Below are 6452 nucleotides of genomic sequence, written 5' to 3' on the forward strand. Positions count from 1 at the left end.
CCCTTCCAAAGTCTATCCAAAGGGTCCTTCCATCTCACCATTATCTGTGGGAGGGTTCCGGGTTTTTTCCAGTGGAGGACTATGGTGGGTTCTGTTGAATTTTTTGAAATGTTGAATAAATTTAAGGTAGCTAGTGCCATAGACAGTTGTATGTTGGGAGGGTAATTACCTCCCTTTTGTTTTGTGAGTTGATTTTTTAAGGTTTGGTGGGTTCTTTCGATAATTCCTGTCCTTGGGGATTATAGAGGATTCCTGTGTGGTGGGATATGTCCCAGTGGGAGCAGAAGGATTTAAAGGTTTAGCTGACAAAGGCTGGGCCATTGTCAGTTTTTATCTGTTGAGGGAGGCCCATAATAGCAAATGTCATGAGCATGTGGGCAATAAGTTTTTTTGAATTTTATTGAGTTTGTGCAGTGGCCCAAATAAATTTAGAATAAGTGTCTACCTTAATGAAAACAAATTTTTAACAGCCAAATTGGGGGACATGAGTAACATCTATTTGCCAGAGGGTGTTTGCCTTCAGGCCATGGGAGTTGGTACCCAGAGTTTGTAATGCAGGGGTATGTATTAATGAGGTATAAGAGGAACAGGTTTTTAGGATCTGTTTTAGGTGGGCTGTAGGGGTGTTAGGGAATCGGGCTTGGAGGACATTGAGGTTTGTATGGTAAGAGTGTGAAACCTTTTGGCTTTTGTAAGGGTAGAACAGAAGGCCCCATGGGAGGCAATGTGATCAGCGAAGGCATTGCTGTCCATAAGAGGCCCTAGCAAGGTTCTGTGGGAATGGATATGTTGGATATAGAGGGGCTGTTTACGTCCTTCTAAAAGGGTGGGTAAGGAAATCAGCAAGGGGGATAAGGGGTTTTGGTCAAGTTTAACAAAAGATTGCGAGATCCAGGGGAGAAGGCTAGTGACATAAATGCTATTGGAAAATAGGTTGGTGGGCTCATGAACCTCCTTTAGGGCAAGGTAGAGTGTGTATAATTCTTTATATTGGGGGGAGTTATGAGGAAGTTCTTGGAAGAGGTCAGCGGGTGGTTGGGCGGCGCCCCTATAGAGGATAGCAACAGCTCCCCCGGAGCTCCCATCAGTGAAGATTGTAATTGCTTTCTTCAAAGGGGTTTGGGAGAACAGGCAGGGAGGGAGACAAGGGAGGGAGAGTAGGGTGGCAATCCATTTATCTTTGGGAAAGTGGTTGTCTATTTGTCCCAGAAACCCCATTAGGCTAACAGCTATCCGGGAGTGATTATGAATCAGCCATTGGACATCAGAGAGGGAAAACGGGTGATGATTTTGTCAGGTTCTTTCCCTACGGTTTGTAAGGAACGATTCCTTCCTTGACATATCATGTTAGCCAAAGCGTCCATTTCAGTTAATAAGCAGGGGCATTGCCAATATTGGTGTGAAGCCATTCGAGGACACCTTGAGGTTGATGGAGGGCCCCAACGGGGGTTGGGGAGGAATTGAAAATCAGGAGGTGGACCGGGGAGGAGGGCTTAAAGCAGTGTAGGGTCATCTCTTGAAGGGATTTGTTGATGGCTGCTAATGCCCTGTTGGCTTCCAGTGTGAGTGAGTGTTTGTATGAAGGGTGTTTGTCCCCTTTTAGGAGGTTGAGGAGGGGTTGAAGGGTGTCTGTAGAGAGTGGGAGCCAAGGCCTGAGCCAGTTGAGGTTCCCTAGGTAACTCTGTAAGGAAGCCAGGGAATGTTGGGAAGGAAAGGAAAGGACAGGTTTCAGTGGCCAGATGGTTGTTAGGGAAACTTCACTGCCTAGAAATTTTATAGGAGGGATGAGCTGAATCTTTGGAGGAGTGATTTTAAAGCCAGAGGCCTCAAGGGAGGCTATTAATTGATCTCTGAGGTCTGGTAAGGGTAGAGAGGGGTTCATACCAGGCAAGGATGTCATCCATGTAATGGTAAACATGGAGTCCCTTTTTAATATGGGGTTTTAAGGCAAAAGCAACCGCTTCTTGGCAAATGATGGGGCTGTTAGCCATTCCTTGGGGGAGAACAGTCCATCTGTATTTTTTGCAGGTCCAGAATTATTGATTGCAGGGACAGAGAAGGCAAATCTCTTATAATCTCTTGGGTATAATGGAATGGAGAAGAAGCAATCCTTGATATTGATGGATAACAAGGGGGTATTTGCAGGAATGGCTGAGACCAGGGGGAGTCCGCGTTGAGGGGAGCCCCAAATTTGCATGGTTTTGTTGCTGGCCCTTAGGTCTTGTAATAAGCACCATCCCCTGAGCTTTTTCTTATGGTGAAGATGGGGGCATTCCATGGGCTATGGGAAGGCCTCATATGTCTTACTTATAATTTTTCTTTAACAAGCTTTTTAATTATTAGTAATCTATCCCTAGATAGTGGCCACTGTTCAACCTAGACAGGATCATTGGAGTTCCATTCTAGGCAGGGAGTTTGATAAATAACAGTGGCCATTAGAATTGGGGGTGATCAGTGAACGGGCAAAAGGGGTGTGAGTCAGATGGGTTGCTGGGGTCCATTGAAAGACCCTCATCCCCGGTGGTGATAATTACATCAAGAGCTCTGAGGAGGTCTCTTCCTAGTAGGTTAGTAGCCCTGTCAGCAACCAAAGGGTGGATGTGGCCTTTGTTTCCATCAGGGTCCTCCCGTGTGAGGGTTTCTGTTGGGAGCCTGAGGCTCAGCCATTTCTCGGGGCTGCTGGCAGACCTGCGTTGGTGACCTTTCCATTCAGGCCACAACCTTGGCTCACAGCCAGGGCTAACAGCCTTGGCCCGCAGCCTTGTTCTCCTTTCCAGTAAACAGCCCTGTTCTCCGTTAATCAGTAGATTCCTCCCTTAGAGTGCGTCAGGGCCCCTGTGTTCTGACTGGTTTGATTGCTCGCTCTTCACTTCTTTGTTCTCATTCTCTATTTAAACTCATGCTTGTGCTTTAATAAACGAGACTTGATCAGAGCCCTGTCTTGTCTCCATTTCTCTTGTCGCTTGCCTCATCCACAGCCCCACCCCCCAATCCAGGTACTCTCATTGCAGACCCCACGGGCTGGGGCATATGACCTCTCCAGCCATGTGTATTTGGCTAGGTTTAACACGACGGAGAAAAAAGGGGTGCGCACCCGCTCAAATAATTTGGAGATGCCGCAGGAGCCTGCTGCGACTGAGCCGAAGGTAAGTTGGTTGTTCAATCATGGGGCAAGAATTAAGTCAGCATCAGATGTATGTGATACAGTTAAGAGAAGCTCTACAGGCAAGAGGAGTAAAGGTTAAAACTGAGGATTTATTTCATTTCTTTGATTTTGTAAAGGACATTTGTCCCTGGTTTCCCCAAGAAGGGGTCATAGATATAAAGAGATGGAGAAGAGTAGGAGGTGCATTACAAGATTTTTATACAGTGTTTGGACCTGGAAAGGTCCTGGTTACTGCTTTTTCTTATTGGAATTTGATTAAAGAATTAATAGATAGAAGAGATGAACATGAGCTGGTAGTGACAGCCATGCTTATGAGCCTCCAGAGCCTCCTGACTTGATTTCTCTTGATAGTGAAGATGAGGGTTCTTCTAAAACTTTAAAGACGGAGTCCTCGGAGTCAGTTATAGGGAAGAGAAATCAAGAGGATGCTCAAAAGTTTAAAAAAGAACATATTCGTATTTATCCTCTTTTACCAGAAATTGCCTGTCCAACCTTAGAAACGGATGGCGCAGAGGCAGTGAGGGAGGGATTGAATTGCAAAATTGAGGATGGACCACCAAATGGCCACAAGAGGCAAGAGTGTGATCACCCTCCTTCTTACAGTGTACTGCCTGCTCCAATTATCATGGTGGCGATAGATCCTAGATCAGAGTCAAGGGAACAGATAGAACAGTTGCAGGAACAAATTAAGTTGGAGGAAATACATCAGTCACTGATACTCAAACAAATTAAGCTAGAAGAGATGCATCAGTCACTGATACTTAAATTACAAAAGTTTAGAACAGATAGAGGTAGCGAGGCTGTTGTAGATAGAGAAAGAGCTCGCCCAGCCCCCAGGGGGCCCAGCCTTCACTCATATAAAGAGAATTTTAATGAACCTGATAGACTTCCCTCCCATATGGAGGCTTTTCCTGTAACAGAAACAGTGGATGATCAGAGGCAGGCATGGCGACATCATACAGGACTTAAATTTCCACTAATCAAAGAATTGAAGACTGCCTTGTCACAGTATGGAGCTACAGCTCCATATACCTTGGCTATCTTAGAAGGTGAGGCTGAGAAATGGCTAACTCCTATTGATTGGAATACATTGGTAAAGGCAGTCCTTAGTGGAGGTGATTATTTGTTATGGAAATCAGAATATTATGACAATCGTAAGGAGACAGCTAGGAGGAATCAACAATCTGGAAATACATGGGGTTTTGATATGTTGATAGGTGGAGGTGAGTATGAGACTAATGGAAAACAGATGCAGTATGATGCAGGTCTTTTTGCACAAATTCGAGCTGCTGCTCTAAAGGCATGGAGAAAGCTTCCAGTTAAAGGGGACCTGGGAACTTCCCTCACTTCAGTCAAGCAGGGGTCTGATGAGGCATTTGCAGATTTTGTTCATCAGCTAATGACCACAGCAGAAAGGATATTTGAAAATGTTAATGCAGGGCTAGAGTATGTGAAACAGTTGGCATATGAAGATGCAGGAAAGACGGATTTGACTGGCTATATTCGTCTGTGTGCAGACATAGGTCTGTCTTATCAACAGGGGCTTGCCATGGCAGCAGCTTTTAATGGACAAACTGTAAAGGACTTTCTGGCTAAAAAGTACAAGGCTAAAAGCAAGGAATGTTTTAAATGTGACAAGAGTGGGCACTTTGCCTGGGACTGCAAGGCAGATGATGACCAACAAAAGACTGATAGCGAAAGAGCTCTAAAGATCTGCCCTAGATGTAAAAAAGGGCAGACACTGGGGAAAGGAGTGTAGATCAAAAAGAGATCTCCACAAAAATCTTCTCTAAAAAAGCAAGAGGAGAAGCCAGTCTCAGGCTGTGCCTGAGAGGCTCCAAAACAATGCCTTTTTCTCAGGCCCCGGTGCAGTGGGCATCAACAATAGCCACTGTTCCTAACTGTAACTATATACATAAAAGCCTTGGCAGCAAAGTTTCTTGGCCATATGCCTCTTAAAGGAAAAAGTGTGACACATGTACATGTAAATATTGTAAGTGTTTGTATACTATGTATAGGATAATTTCTAAAAACCTAGGCTGCTTAAATATGCTAACAGCTAACTCTGGAGGGAAATTGTGCACCTTTCACTTCAGACTTAAGCCTGTTCTTTTCAGTTTTGTTCTCAAAAGTTTTTCAGGAAGGAGATTGTTTCCAAGCCAGCTTTTTCATACATCTAGAAAGACGATTGATCTTTATAAAATTCCTGAGGAATTCAGTGAGAAAGCAGACTCAGACAGCTAATGTTAGATTCTGGTGCAGAAATTTAGATCTAGATGTTACAAATGAACTGTCCTGTTAAAGATGGTTTCTGACTAATGTAAAGGTATAGGGCAGAGTCAAAATCCAAGACAGAGTTCGAAATGTCTCACTTGGAAGGATTCTATGAATAATTCTGGCTTGATTAAACCTTTTGTGGTTCCTTATTTACCAGTAAACCTGTGGGGAATGGATTTGCTTTCACAAATGGGAGTTGTGATGTGTAGTCCCAATGATGTTGTTACTGCGCAGATGCTTGCTCAGGGATATACTCCTGGCAAGGGGCTAGGAAAGAAAGAGGATGGTCGATTGTTTCCATTGCCAATCCAAGGACAGAATGATAAGAGAGGTTTGGGAAATTTATAATGGCGGCTATTGACAGTCCTACACCCTCAAACTGTGGATCGAATAACCTGGCGATCAGATGATCCCGTTTGGGTAGATCAATGGCCGCTCACAGCAGAGAAGTTGGCAGCAGCCACTCGTTTGGTGCAGGAACAATTTGAGGCAGGGTGCATTGAAGAGACTTGTTCTCCGTGGAACACGCCCATATTTGTTATTAAAAAGGAGTCAGGAAAATGGAGGTTACTGCAAGATTTAAGAGCAATTAATTCTACTATGGTCCTTATGGGGGCGTTACAGCCAGGTTTGCCCTTGCCAGTTGCCATACCGCAAGGATATTTTAAGATAATATTAGATCTTAAGGATTGTTTTTTCACTATTCCCTTATATCCTGATGATCGCAAATGCTTTGCTTTTAGCCTTCCTTCTATTAATTTTAGAGAACCTATGAAGAAATAACAGTGGAAGGTTTTGCCTCAAGGAATGGCTAATAGCCCTACCCTTTGTCAGAAGTTCGTAGCCGCAGCTCTTCAAAATACTAGAAATACCTGGCCATCCATGTATATAATCCATTATATGGATGACATTCTGATAGCAGATGCATCAGGGGAAGCGGTGTTACAATGTTATGTTCTATAGGCAAGCACGCGCTGGGCTCTCAGGGTCCCAGCACGCACTCCTGGGC

Source organism: Nannospalax galili, unplaced genomic scaffold (genome assembly GCF_000622305.1).
Source record: "Nannospalax galili isolate Female #2095 unplaced genomic scaffold, S.galili_v1.0 scaffold1702, whole genome shotgun sequence".
Classification (NCBI taxonomy): domain Eukaryota; kingdom Metazoa; phylum Chordata; class Mammalia; order Rodentia; family Spalacidae; genus Nannospalax; species Nannospalax galili.